This window comes from Bos indicus, chromosome 12, assembly GCF_029378745.1.
Source record: "Bos indicus isolate NIAB-ARS_2022 breed Sahiwal x Tharparkar chromosome 12, NIAB-ARS_B.indTharparkar_mat_pri_1.0, whole genome shotgun sequence".
In the NCBI taxonomy this organism is placed as follows: Eukaryota; Metazoa; Chordata; class Mammalia; order Artiodactyla; family Bovidae; genus Bos; species Bos indicus.
The window spans coordinates 52,461,654-52,476,615 of record NC_091771.1 but is presented as its reverse complement, the minus strand read 5'-3'; the positions used below and the strand labels follow the sequence as shown (position 1 = coordinate 52,476,615).

At 43.3% G+C, this 14,962-nt stretch overlaps 1 protein-coding gene across 1 annotated transcript in view; it reads right to left on the bottom strand.

Annotated features, from left to right (window-relative positions):
* SCEL (sciellin) overlaps positions 1-14,760 on the bottom strand; it is a 140,464-nt gene extending 125,704 nt beyond the window's left edge. The window contains exon 1 of the mRNA XM_070800358.1: positions 14,701-14,760. The gene's annotated coding sequence lies outside the window, so the exon portion shown is untranslated. The remainder of the gene's footprint in view (positions 1-14,700) is intronic.
* Positions 14,761-14,962: the final 202 nt, after the last annotated feature.

Sequence of the window (14,962 nt, the reverse complement as noted above, 5' to 3'; positions counted from 1 at the left end):
GGGACCCCATGGACTGTAGCCCCCTAGGCTCCTCTGTATGTGGGATTCTCCAGGCAAGAATATGGGAGAGGGTTGCCATTTCCTTTTCCAATGTATATATGTATATATATATATATATATATGTGTGTGTATATATATATATATGTGTGTGTGTGTATATATATATATATATGTATATATATTCCCTGGTGGTTCAGATGGTAAAGAATCTGCCTGCAACCCAAGTTTGATCCCTGGGTTGGGAAGATCCCCTGGAGAAGGAAATGGCTACCCACTCCAGTGTTCTTGCCTGGAGAATCCCCATGGACAGAGGAACCTGGTAGGCTGCAGTCCATGGGGTCATAAAGAGTTGGACATGACTGAGCGACTAACACTTTGACTTGAGATATATATATATGTATGTTTATATATATATATGTGTATATATACACGTGTTTATATATATATGTATATATACACATGTTTATTCAGTGCTTTCGTAGAATTTTATGTCTGAAAGGCATTTTAGAAATACATTAAAAAAAAAAGAAATACATTCTAAATTTTTGTGAGGCCCATAAATATTGGTTGGACTGAGGTTTGGACATTAATATTACAGATGAGATAGTTGAAAAACCGAGATGTGATTTGGCTCATCTCAAAAAATAAGTATTTTAGAAATATTATATTCAGGATCATTCAGTATTCATTTAGCTGAGTGAAGGGCTAAAACAGTCTCAGAGTTAGCTTGTAGGGACAAGTAATACATTACAGAATGCTTAAATGTATGTTTTTATCCTTTGTAGAATATAGAAACAGAAAATAATTTTCTACTTTGCAATGAATAAAAATATACCGCCCACGATACATTAAAGATTTTGAGTTTCCAAACAATCATTTCTGCACAGAATTGAGGATTTTTATTATTAAAATTAGTTAATTATTATTTTATTATCCTTTTATTTTACATACTAGAACCTATACTACTAAGTCACATCAGTGTCTTTCCATTTAGAACTAAGTCTTTGATTCAAAAAAGGGCTAATTCTAAACACCTCAGCAATATTCAGACTTCCTCATTGCTGAACAGACATTCAGGTAAAAGACTACTGAAAATTAAGAATCTTAAAGTTCAAAGAGGTCAGTCAAGAATGTGCCAGGGGTGGAGGAGGTCAAATAGGTTTAGCCTTAGTTTCACTCAGGCTTTGAGCTGGGGAGCTTCGAACATGCTTAGAATAACTCAGCTTTACCACACCTAGTTCACTATGAGAGGCAGAGTTCTTGAGGCCTCTAGAATGTAAGCTCCTAGGCTGGGATGGCAAATGTTTTATCCAGGTTGCCCATGTCAACTGTTTGGCACTGGCTGCCTGGGGTGATACAATGAGGTTTGTAAGGGGACTTTGAACTTTCATAGAAGACTCCTTTCGGAGAAGGCAGTGGCAACCCACTCCAGTACTCTTGCCTGGAGAATCCCAGGGACTGGGGAGCCTGGTGGGCTGCCATCTATGGGGTCGCCCAGAGTCAGACACTACTGAGCGACTTCACTTTCCCTTTTCACTTTCACCCATTGGAGAAGGAAATGGCAACCCACTCCAGTGTTTTTGCCTGGAGAATCCCAGGGACGGGGGAACCTGGTGGGCTGCCGTCTATGGGGTTGCACAGAGTCAGACACGACTGAATTGACTTAGTAGCAACAGCAGCAGTAGTGCCTGACTCTGTGACCCCATGGACTGTAGCCCACCAGGCTTCTCTGTCCATGGGATTCTCCAGGCAAGAATACTGGAGTGGGTTGCCATTTCCTCCTCCAGGGGATCTTCCCGACCCAGGGATCGAACCTGCAACCCTTGTCTCCTGCGTTGGCAGATGGATCCTTTACCACTAGCACCACTTGGGAAGCCCCACATAGGGGAGAGCCACGATCGATTGGTTCTCAAATGGGGGAATGTTTGCTGAACCTATTGCCTGAAACAGGGCAGAGCTTTTTCTACATGTTGTATTCCAGTGAAACAAATAGCCAAAAAATGAGCACTTATTACTACATTATGAGGAAAGTAGTAAATACTTGGAGAAGGAAATGGCAACCCACTCCAGTGTTCTTACCTGGAGAATCCCAGGGACAGGGGAGCCTGGTGGGCTGCCGTCCATCGGACATGACTGAAGCGACTTAGCAGCAGCAAATACTTATATAACACTGTCCATGTGCCAGGCATTGTTTTAAGAACTTGTCATACATTCATTTCAGAATTGCTAATATTATGTGCCAGCCTGAATGCGAGGGCGATTTGGGGGAGATTGGATACATGTATATGTATGGCTGAGTCCCTTTGCTGTTCACTTGAAGCTACTATATTTTTTAATTAATTTATTTTTTATTGAAGGATTTCTTTACAGAATTTTGTTGTTTTCTGTCAAACCTCAACATGAATCAGCCATAGGTATACATATATACACTCCCTTTTGAACCTCCCTCCCATCTCCCCCCCCATTCCACCCCTCTAGGTTGATACAGAGCCCCTGTTTGAGTTTCCTGAGCCATACAGCAAATTCCCATTGGCTATCTATTTTACATATGGTAATATAAGCTTCCATGTTACTCTCTCCATACATCTCACCCTCTCCTCCTCTCTCCCCATGTCCATAAGTCTACTCTATATGTCTGTTTCTCCACTGCTGCCCTGTAAGTAAATTCTTCAGTACCATTTTTTTAGATTCCGTATATATGTGTTAGAATATGGTGGTTATCTTCCTCTTTCTGACTCACTTCCTCTGTATAATAGGTTCTGGGTTCATCCACCTCATTAGAACTGACTCAAATGCGTTCATTTTTATGGCTGAGTAATATTCCATTGTGCATATGTACCACAACTTCTTTATCCATTCATCTGTCAATGGACATCTAGGTTGTTTCCATGTTCTAGTTATTGTAAATACTGCTGCAATGAACAATGGCATACATGTGTCTCTTTCAATTTTTATTTCCTCAGGGTATATGCCTAGGAGTGGAATTGCTGGGTCATAAGGCAGTTTTATTCCTAGTGTTTTAAGGACTCTCCATACTGTCTTCCATAGTGGTTGTATCAATTTACATTCCCACCAATGGTGCAAGAGTGTTCCCTTTTCTCCACACCCTCTCCAGCGTTTATTGTTTGTGCATTTTTGATGATGACCATTCTGACTGGTGTGAAGTGATATCTAATTGTAGTTTTGATTTGCATTCTCTAATAATGAGCAATGTTGTACAATACTATTAATTGACTATACCCTCAATACTAATTAAAAAGTTTAAAGTAAAAAAACAAAAAAAAGGATTGCTATGAAAAATCTTCACCTCCTCCTGGTCTGAATGTTTGTGTCCTCTCAAAACTCATATGTGAAATCCTAACCTGCAAAGATGATAGTGCTGGGAAGTGGAGCCTTTGGGAGGTGCCTAGGTCATGAGGGTGGAGGCTTCATGAATGGGATCATTGTTCTTATAAAAGAGATCCCACTCCTCAGAGCTTTCTAGCCCCTCCCACAACTAAAGACACAGTAAGAAGATGCAGGGTATGAACCATGAAAAGGGGCCTCATCCCACCATGCTGGCAGCCTAATCTCAGACTTCTCAGCCTCCTGGAAGAATCAAATTCCTGTTGTTTCTAAACTACCAGGTCTGTGTAATTTTGTTTTAGCCATGTGAACAGACTAAGAGACCTTCTCAACCCACAGAGATTCAAAAAGTGATGCTGAAAATGCAAAAGAAAAATATAAACAGGACAAATCAGCAACTCAAAGCTCTCACATCTGTCATGCAGGGACTCTGAGAGGTTGAAAGATAGAGGGCTTCCCACTTTCCTCCCAGATGGAAAAAAGAAATGTTATGTACATGTTGCAACAAAAGCGGTATCATTAGAGTGATAATTACAGTGCCAATTTCTCTTGGGCTGGGAGTAGACAGATGCCAGAATTAATGAATTACTGCTTTACTGCCAGTGTTGCAAGAGCAAGTGCATTGCTTAATAGGCACTGGTAGTGCCAGCATGATGCATACCCACCTCGGAGAGCCCAGCAGAGACCCCACAGGAACCTGGGCACCATCACCTGTGCAGACCCACTGCTCACTGCAGACAGTCACTTCACTCTCAGGTCCATGTCTTTCTTAGTGCGAGGATTAGGATGACATCAATCTCTTTACCACCCAGACAGGGTGCAGTGAAGAGATCAGGTTTATTTAATCACAAATCCATACCTGCACTTTACATACAACACCGGGAGGACCCAAAAGGGCTCATCCCTGAGTTCCTGAAGCTTTCTGACTCTTCTTAATTCTCCAAACAGGCAACTACCCTTACCCAAAGAAACCAGCAGAGATAAGGCAAGGTAAATGAAGATTATAATGATGATGATAAAAAATAACAACAGCAACAACAATAGTTTAAAGATGTTCCAGTCACTGCTTAGGGCTTTCAGTTCAGTTCAGTTCAGTTCAGTTCAGTCACTCAGTTGTGTCCAGCTCTTTGCAACCCCATGAACTGCAGCATACCAGGATTCGTTGTCTATCACCAACTTCCAGAGCTTGCTCAAATTCATGTCCATCGAGTCAGTGATGCCATCCAACTATCTCATCCTCTGCTATCCCCTTCTCCTCCCGCCTTCAATCTTTCCAAGCATCAGGGTCTTTTCCAAGGAATTGGTTCTTCAAATCAGTTGGCCAGAGTACTGGAGTTTCAGCTTCAGCATCAGTCCTTCCAATGAATATTCAGGACTAATTTCCTTTAGGATGGACTGGTTCGATCTCCTTGCAGTCCAAGGGACACTCAAGAGTCTTCTCCAACAGCACAGTTCAAAAGCATCGATTCTTCAGCACTCAGCTTTATTTATAATCTAACTCTCACATCCATACATGACTACTGGAAAAACCATAGCTTTGACTAGATGGACCTTTTGTTGGCCAAGTAATGTCTCTGCTTTTTAATATGCTGTCTAGGTTGGTCATAGCTTTTCTTCCAAGGAGTAAGCGTCTTTTAATTTCATGGCTGCAGTCACCATCTGCAGTGATTTTGGAGCCCAAAAAAATAAAACCTCTCACTGTTTCTATTGTTTCCCCATCTATTTGCCATGAAGTGATGGGACCAGATGCCATGATCTTAGTTTTCTGAATGTCGAGTTTTAAGCCAAATTTTTCACTTTTGTCTTTTACTTTCATCAAGAGGGTCTTTAATTCTTCTTCACTTTCTGCCGTGGTGTCATCCGCGTATCTGAGGTTATTGATATTTCTCCCAGCAATCTTGAATCAAGCTTATGCTTCATCCAGCCCAGGATTTCACATGATGTCCTCTGCATATAAGTTAAATAAGCAGGGTGACAATATACAGCCTTGACGTACTCCTTTCCCAATTTTGAGCCAGTCTGTTGCTCCATGCCCAGTTCTAACTGCTTAATGCTTTACCTATATTATTATTTCATTTAATCCTCACAAAAACCTTACACCATAGAAACCATTGGAACTGTGGTTAGGTGATAGACAGCAGAAAGTGGAAGCCTAAGGTCACACAGCTGGGAGTTAGACATGTCCAGAATTCCCGCCTAGACAGGCTGACTGCAGAGCCTGCATTCTTGGCTTTGCAGGTCCACTGCCTCCCCAAAGTGCCAGAAAGGAGATGGGCACTTTACCCAAGAGACCGTGGCTGGATTGTAGGGTGAGCTACATTGACATCAGGTCTGAGCCCTGAATAACGGGTGACAGTAAAGAACAGTGGCTCTTATCAGTAAATGCACATGGACGGACTTCCCAGGTGGTGCTACTGATACAGAACCTGCCTGCCAACGCGAGACATAAGAGACGCAGGTTCGATCCCTGCGTTGGGAAGATCTCCTGGAAGAGGTTATGGCAACCCACTCCAGTATTCTTTCCTGGAGAATCCAATGGACAGAAGAGCCTGGCTGGCTACAGTCCATGGGGTCGCAAAGAATAGGACACGACTGAAGCGATTTAGCACATGCACACACACACGCTTCTGGTACTGTTTCAGTCCCAGTGGACAGAAAAATTAATGAGACCTGGTGATTGGTCTCCAGGCACTCTCCATGTCTGGGGAGATAGACATTGAATTAAGTAATTATAATACATCAAGCTAAAGTAATACAGAGCAATTTTGAGGGTGTCACATAGTGAGGAGACTAAAGAATTCCACCTGAACTTAGAAGACATTGTTGACACTCAGTTTTGAAGTTCAAGTGGCTGAGAGGGAAATGAACCATTCATCCATTCTGCCGTCCTGGATTTTCTTCTTAATGTTTCCAGATTTTGCTTATGATTTTGCTTATAGTTTGGAGTTTGGCAATCTGAGGCATGGCTGGTTTAATTAATGAGAGACTAGGAGCAGAGATGTAATGGAGTAAGCAGGGCTTGCCGCCAAACTCACCTCAATAGTGTCAAAGTTGAGAAACCCCCACTGAAAGCTTTGCTAACTTCCTCCTTGCTGCTGTACCCACCAGAATTGGCCATTTTGCAGCCCAGCAAATTCAGTTGCCCGTGGCCAGGAGTGAGATTTGGCGCAGACCTTCGTTTATCACTTTACCAAAGTAACAGAGTCAGCATAGAGTGATCACTGATTATTTTAACTGCTCCAAAATCTTCCAACAATTTATCAAGATTCTAGTATTCTTATGTGAATATCTTTATGCAAACAGCCTTACTTAAAAACCCAGATTGTTATTTCATAATTTCACAATCATCACTTTTTATTTTCTTCAATTCACAATCTTCCCACTTTACATTAGTCTCTCCATAGCCAAATATTTCATGGTGTTACCTCAAGCAGCCCCTTGCGATCAGAGGCCAGACCTGTAGATTTAGCTTTATTCTAAGCATGTAGCATAGTTTTGACACATAGCAGCACTCAGTATTGTGGACTGAAAGAAGGAATAATAATCACAAACAGTAAAAGGACCTTGCTGTTGTTATTATTGTTGTGCAGTTCCCCATCATGTCTAACTCTTTGCGATCCCATGGGCTGCAACCCATAAAAGGACATATACAAGGTATAGCCACTGTTTGCCAAACATCTGGTTTATCTGTTTTCTAAATCTGATTTTCTAATCAAAATTTTCTATCTCTGGCTGGAGTATGGGCTATAGACTATATAATAGGCTCAACTAAAGGCTATATTATTGGTTCTTCAACTCACCTACAGGTTACAACTTTCACTATTCTCTTAAGAAAAGAGATTTCTCTGCATCTCATAGAGATTGCTCAAACCATATTAGCATAGCTGCCCTTATTGCCTAAGGTTGAATCCTTCATTGTCATCGCCTCCTCCTCCCCTCTCTCCATTCCATGTACACATGTTAAGTAGCTTTAGTCAAGTATCTTTGTGACCCCATGGACTGTAGTCCACCAGGCTCCTCCATCCATGGAATTCTCCAGGCAAGAATACTGGAGTGGGTTGCCATTTCCTTCTCCAGGGGATCTTCCTAACCCAGGGACAGAACCCGTTTGCGTCTCCTGCATTGGCAGGCAGGTTCTTTACCACTAGCACCACCTGGGAAGCCCATTTCGTATCTTCGTCCAATTAAATGGTGACTGGCCCATCACTGTCAAGTCTACGCCTTAATTCAGTCCAACCTTCCCCTTCTTCTGTACTCTCAGCACCCCCGCTTTGACTGGAAACCTCACCATCTTGAGGGAACACTACTTCCATCACCTGACAACTGGCCTCTTCCTTGTTCAAATATGCCAGCAGAGTTCATCAGACTTTTTCAGGTAGTAGAGAACAAGATAAACTATGGGAAGAGCCATGGTACCCAAAATGATGACACTTAGAAATCTACAGTTCATTATAAGAACAAGATGCACTGTAGCAACACATTAAGGACGAGTCTCACAGCTGAAGACTGTCTCATCGAAGGGTCAGAAAAGTTACTCATGGGTTCAGCTGCCCTTCCTCTGAAAGGGTCTTTGCAGGATATACTTTCTTTCTCATATCCAGAACCACTGACATGTGGATGAATCACCCAAACAGAGTCTCAGCTGGAATTTCTTACATGCTGCGAGTCACGTAGAGTATTCCTGCTATGTGACTAGGGGTTCCAGAGTCTCACCAGGTACAGTCCTCAGTCTCACTGTTAACAGTAAATAAAGCCAATCAGCTGGTTCAAACCACCCTGAAACTCTCAGGGCACAAGTTAGAAAGCAATGCTATTAATCAGTATAAAGATTCAGAGGACTGTAAGGAAGACAGGAGACAGTGTCAGCAGCCTTTTTTAGAAATTATGTAATATTCTCTATTGGTTAACTTTGCAAAGCAACAGTGGCTGTCCAGTGCAACTCTGGGCACCCGATAGCAATTCTATGAGTCTCCCTACCATGATTCTGATTTTCTTCCAGCTTCTTTGTTCTACCATGTCACCAATTTATCACAGTCCCTGCACAGATCAGCTTAAATCCTCTGGGAGAAAGCTGCTTGCACTGGTCAGCCACCAGGCCATGCTGGGTCCCTGTAGGTAGAGCTCTTGCATCAAGCCACCCCCACTGCCCCCACCCCCAGCCCGCTGGGCTTTTGGCGAGCCAGACAAGGACAACCTTGCACAGACACCTACTCCATCTCAATCAGCTGTGACCAAGGCAACAACACTGCCTGGGACAGGGCACTGCTCCCCTAGGCCTTGTAACTATTCAGAAGTGGGCTCCAGGCAGGGCACACAGCAAGTCAGAACTTCTCCCAGGAAAGACACATCACCCCTTAACATTACTTTTCCAAAACAGATGCAACTATGTCCCTGCCCAGCTTCAAACCCATCATAAGTTCCTCATGTCCCATAACGTGAATCAATTCCTTAGATTCCAAGGCAGCAGCCACCAGCCATGTGTGGTTATTTAAATTTAAATTAATTAAATTAGGAGTTCCCTGATGGCTCAGACTGCCAATGCAGGAGACAGGAGTTCAATCTCTGATCCAGGAAGATCCTGCACCCTGCGGAGCAACTAAACTCATGGGCTACAACTATTGAGCCTGTGCTCTAGAGTCTGGGAGCCTCAACTACTGAAGCCTGCATGCCCGAGAGTCCGTGCCCTGCAGTAAGAGAAGCCATCACAATGAGAAGCCCATGAACCGCAGCTAGAGAGTAGCCCCTGCTCACCACAACTAGAGAAAAGCTCGCACAGCAGCCAAGACTCAGCACAGACAAAAATAAATAATGAATACATTAAAACTTATATAAGAATTAATCAAATTAGATACAATTTAAAATTCAGTTCTTCAGTTGCACTAACCACTTTGAAATACCACATAGTTCCAGGCAGAGGGCACAAGCAGAAAGTTGGTCTAGATGCATTTTTAAAGTAACTTTCAACTCCTCCAGGCTCCAGTTCCACCACTTGCCCCCACGCACCCTAAGCTCTAACCTCATCGAAGTCCTTGCAATTGCCCAAACATACTGCATGTTTCAGGCCCTTAATATTTTCCTTATTCCATTCCTGTGACCTGAAATATCCTTCCTCTTGTGCAAAGGGTAATCTCTTATTCATCTTTACATGCATGTGTGCTAAGCTGCTTCAGTCACGTCTGACTCTTTGTGACCCCATGGACTATAATCCGCCAGGCTCCTCTGTCCATGGGAGTCTCCAGGCAAGAATACTGGAGTGGGTTGCCACGCCCTCCTCCAGGGGACCTTCCTGACGCAGGGACTGAACCTGTGTCTCTTGCATCTCCTGCATTGGCAGGCAGGTTCTTTATTGCTAGCATTACCTGGGAAGCCCTATTCATCTTTAATGGCCCAGTGAACACCTAACGTGCTCTGTGAGGATTTTCCTACTGTCCCATTCCCCAAGCACAGGCAGGCGCTCTCATTCTCTCTGCTCCAATGGAACTCTATATGCCTCTGTTACAGGGCTTTAGCACATTATTTGATAAATGAGGTGTACCCAGCATACCACACACCCTCCTAGGAGACTTCAACAGTGAAGGCAGTGTGGCCAGTGTTAAAGAACACAATGACGGGTGTCAGATGGCCTCTGCTAACAGCTATGTGTGTGTGGCCAGGAGCTGATCAGTGAGCTCTTCTTGTCTCAGTTTTCTAACCTGTGCAGTGTTCCCTGCAGGATTCTGAGATTCCCTTCTGTGAGATGACACCTTGCTCTTGTACTTGATGGGCTTCTTTTTGTCCCCATTGTTCTCTTTCCTCAGTATCTATCCCAGATCCTTCATGGTCGAGTTTTATTTCTTTTTTGAAATCTATTTTATCTTTCCTCCAATAATTCACAATTGTATTAGTTTCGTATTGCTGATATAACAAATTACCACAAGTTCAGTTCAGTTCAGTCCAGTCACTCAGTCGTGTCCGACTCTTGGCAACCTCATGAATCACAGCACGTCAGGCCTCCCTGTCCATCACCAACTCCCAGAGTTCACTCAGACTCACGTCCATCAAGTCAGTGATGCCATCCAGCCAGCTCATCCTCTGTCATCCCCTTCTCCTCTTGCCCCCAATCCCTCCCAGCATCAGAGTCTTTTCCAATGAGTCAACTCTTCACATGAGATGGCCAAAGTACTGGAGTTTCAGCTTTAGCGTCATTCCTTCCAAAGAGATCCCAGGGCTGATCTCCTTCAGAATGGACTGGTTGGATCTCCTTGCAGTCCAAGGGACTCTCAAGAGCCTTCCCCAACATCACAGTTCAAAAGCATCAATTCTTCGGTGCTCAGCTTTCTTTACAGTCCAACTCTCACATCCATAGATGACCACTGGAAAAACCATAGCCTTGACTAGAAGGACCTTAGTTGGCAAAGAAATGTCTCTGCTTGTGAATATGCTATCTAGGTTGGTCATAACTTTCCTTCCAAGGAGTAAGTGTCTTTTAATTTCATGGCTGCAGCCACCATCTGCAGTGATTTTGGAGCCCAAAAAAATAAAGTCTGACCCTGTTTCTACTGTTTCCCCATCTATTTCCCATGAAGTGATGGGACCAGATGCCATGATCTTCGTTTTCTGAATGTTGAGCTTTAAGCCAACTTTTTCACTTCACTTTCACTTTCATCAAGAAGCTTTTTAGTTCCTCTTCACTTTCTGCCATAAGGGTGGTGTCATCTGCATATCTGAGGTTATTAATATTTCTCCCAGCAATCTTGATTCCAGCTTGTGCTTCTTCCAGAACAAGTTTAGTGGCTTAAAATCAACATAATTTATGATTTTCAATTTTCTGTAGTTCATATTTGGTTCTTTCAAGAAGAAAAAAATACATAAATGTGTATTCATTCACATTTTTTTCCATAAAAACAAGTCTGGACTTTTATTAGTTCTGCTGCTGCTGCTGCTGCTAAGTCGCTTCAGTCGTGTCCGACTCTGTGCGACCCCATAGACGGCAGCTCACCAGGCTCCCCCGTCCCTGGGATTGTCCAGGCAAGAACGCTGGAGTGGGTTGCCATTTCCTTCTCCAATGCATGAAAGTGAAGAGTGAAAGTGAAGTCACTCAGTTGGGTCCGACTCTTAGCGACCCCATGGACTGCAGCCTACCAGGCTCCTCTGTCCACAGGATTTTCCAGGCAAGAGTACTGGAGTGGGGTGCCATTGCCTTCTCTGATTATCAGTTCTACTAACAGCCAAAGAAGAGTAAAGACAGTGAGAGAATTTTAAACTAAAAAGCCAACCAAATTCCCAAGACAGGCTAAAAAGTAATCTAAAGCCTTGATTAAATGCACTCTTATATGAAAAAGACACAATTTACTGACCTATGATTCCAAAGTTATTACTCATTTAAATTATGACAGTTACCCCCCCCCCAAAAAAAGTACATTTTATAAAACATTTCTTCTCAATAACAGGAAATTTCCAAGAAACCAACAAGATTCTGGTTCACAAACCCTGTATTAACAAATAGACTATGATACCGCTTGGCTGTGAGAACAGAAAGAGACCAAGTCTGATCAGATATCATCAAACAGAATAAAAACGCTATGACAACTTTCACTGTTAATGTAACCAGCACAACTCAGAATCAGCCCTCCTTATTGCTCATTGTCTGTGGCCAGATGTCAGCCATCTTTTTCTTAAATTAAAGGGCCAGATAGTAAATACATAAGCTTTGTAGGCCGTATCCAAAAACTCAGCTCTTCCCTGGCGGCAGAAAGCAGCCATGGACAATATGTCCAAGGAACTGGGCATGCACAGAATGGTCCATAGCAGCTGGAAATGTCTGAGCTGGGTCCCTCTCTGCTCTCTGCTAGCCAGCGCTATTGGGAAAGCACAGGTTTTCTTTTCCTCCTCTCCCTGTGGAGGGGGAAATGCGAAATGAGAAAAAAAATCAACAAAAATTCATTTTCAAGACAGGGATACTGAGGTTCTGAATGATCAGGTGACTTGCCAAAGATCCAACAACTTCTTTTATGTGGACATGAAACCCATTGTCATTGTTGTTCAGTCACTAAGTCGTGTCCAACTCTTTGAGACCCCATGGACTGCAGCACAACAGGCTTTTCTGTTCTCCACTATTTCCCAGAGTTTGCTCAAATTCATGTCCATTGAGTCGGTGATGCCATCCAACCATCTCATCCTCTGTCGTCCCCCTTCTCCTTTGCCTTCAATCTTTCCCAGCATCAGGGTCTTTTCCAAAGAGTTGGACTTTCCCATCAGGTGGCCAAAGTGTTAGAGCTTCAGCTTCAGCATCAGTCTTTCCAATAGATATTCAGGGTTGATTCCCTTTAGGATTGACTGCTTTGATCTCCCTGCAGTCCAAAGGACTTGCAAGGATCTTCTCCAACACCACAGTTCAAAAGCATCAGTTCTTCAGTGTTCAGCCTTATTTATGGTCCAACTCTCACATCTGTACATGAGTACTGGAAAAACCATAGTTTTGACTATACGGACCTTTGTCAGCAGAGTAATGTCTCTGCTTTTTAATACACCGTCTGGTTTGTCATAGCTTTCCTTCCAATGAGCGTCTTTTAATTTCATGGCTGCAGTCACTGCCCACAGTGATTTTAGAGCCCAAGAAAAGAAAGTCTATCACTGATTTCACTTCCCCCTTCTATTTGCCATGAAGTGATGGGACTGGATGCTATGATCTTAGTCTTCTGAATGTTGAATTTTAACAGAGCTTTTTCACTCTCCTTTTTCACTCTCATCAAGAGGCTCTTTAGTCCCTCTTCACTGTCTGCCATCAGAGTGGTATCATCTGCATTTCTGAGGTTGTTGATATTTCTCCCGACAATCTTGATCCCAGCTTGTGAGTCATCTAGCCCAGCATTTTGCATGATGTACTCTGAATAGAAGTTAAATAAGCAGGGTGGCAATATACAGCCTTGATGTACTCCTTTCCCAATTTTGTACCAGTCCATTGTTCCATGTAGATTTTAACTGTTGCTTCTTATCCTGCATACAGGCTTCTCATGAGACAGGTGAGGTGGTCTGGTATTCCCATCTATTCAGAGTGGTATCATCTGCATATCTGAGGTTATTGATATTTCTCCCAACAACCTTGATTCCAGCTTATGATTCATATAGCCTGGCATTTCTCATGAAACCAGAGCCTATTCAAAATGACGGAATGTTTCTTGATCACTTACTATGTCAGGTTAGCTCTGAAGCACTTACACTGTATCTGATTTCATCCTCACAACAAGTTATCATCTTCATTTCACAGATGAAGAAACTGAGATGCCAGAAAGATTAAATAACATGCTGAGAGTTTCACAGAAGATACATGGTCCAGAGTCAGGGTTTTTAACCCTCTGCTCCTTGCTGCTGTTCCTGCCTCTGCACCACAGGCCACCCTTTCTACTTTCCATTGAGTGTTGTTTCGTGATGCTCTTGAGAAGTCCTTTCATTTTAGTGCATGTAGTTTCTGTCCAACACTAGACTCCCCACCATTGCATCTGACTCAAGCTGGTCAGGACTTTTTCCCCCTCAGAAGCACTCACATAACCAGACTTGCCTATCCAGTCTAACTGTTATTCTGCAACACAGAAACAGGGAGTGACCTGGAGTTTACACACCCATGGCCAGTCCCAGGTAGAAAGATTGAGGATGCCAGTGTTTGATCTTTGTTTGCACCACTCCAACCAGAGGAAAACCCACCTAAATATCATTTCTCCTCTGTTAGACACCTGGAGCAGCTCTGGGGCTCCCTATCCAGTTCACAGCCACCAGGAGTCCTTGGAAGGCCCCCTGAAAACCCAGACTGGGGTTCCCTTTCATTTCACAGTGAAAATGTATGATTCTTTTGGCAAGTCAGGCTTTACTGGCTCCCTAACATTGCTCACTTCGCCCACTTTGTTTCTCCATAAGCCCCATGGAAGAAGTAGGTGCAAAAAATATAGGAAGGGATAGAGAGACTTCCCTGGTGGCTTAGAGGGTTAAAGCATCTGCCCGCAATACAGGAAACCCGGGTTCGATCCCTGGGTCGGGAAGATCCCCTGGAGAAAGCAATGGCACCCCACTCCAGTCTCTCACCTGGAAAATCCTATGGGTGGAGGAGCCTGGTAGGCCACAGTCCATGGGATCACAAAGAGTTGGGCACAACTGAGCAACTTCACTAGAGAGACACTCAGTACACACTTCTTTTCTGAATGAGTGGATCTTCCTATGAACACTGGCAAGTGTCACCTCTAAAGCCTTCACCATTAAAATAAAAAGACATCACAGGCTAAATAGCAAGCTATGAACTGAAAAAGAAAGGCTTCATGAGTTCATGTTACAGAATCAAATATTCTTTATGTGTCCTATGTATGAATGGAGGTCACTGTTACTCACCCAGTTCCTGAAGAAGTTATGTGGTCTGTGTACCTGCATCTTCATCCCAGATTCTAGAAAAGGGGTACATATAAGAGGCCTTATTCTCTGATGACTGAAACCTATAAGCATACACTCCCTCTCTGCCTTTCTTCCCAAACAAGCCCCACTTTGCCTCTGTTAGAATGAAAACACTAAGTGGAAGTGAAGGTCTGTCTTAAGTCACTTCAGTCGTGTCCGACTCCTCGTAACCCCATGGACTGCAGCCTACCAGGCTCCTCTG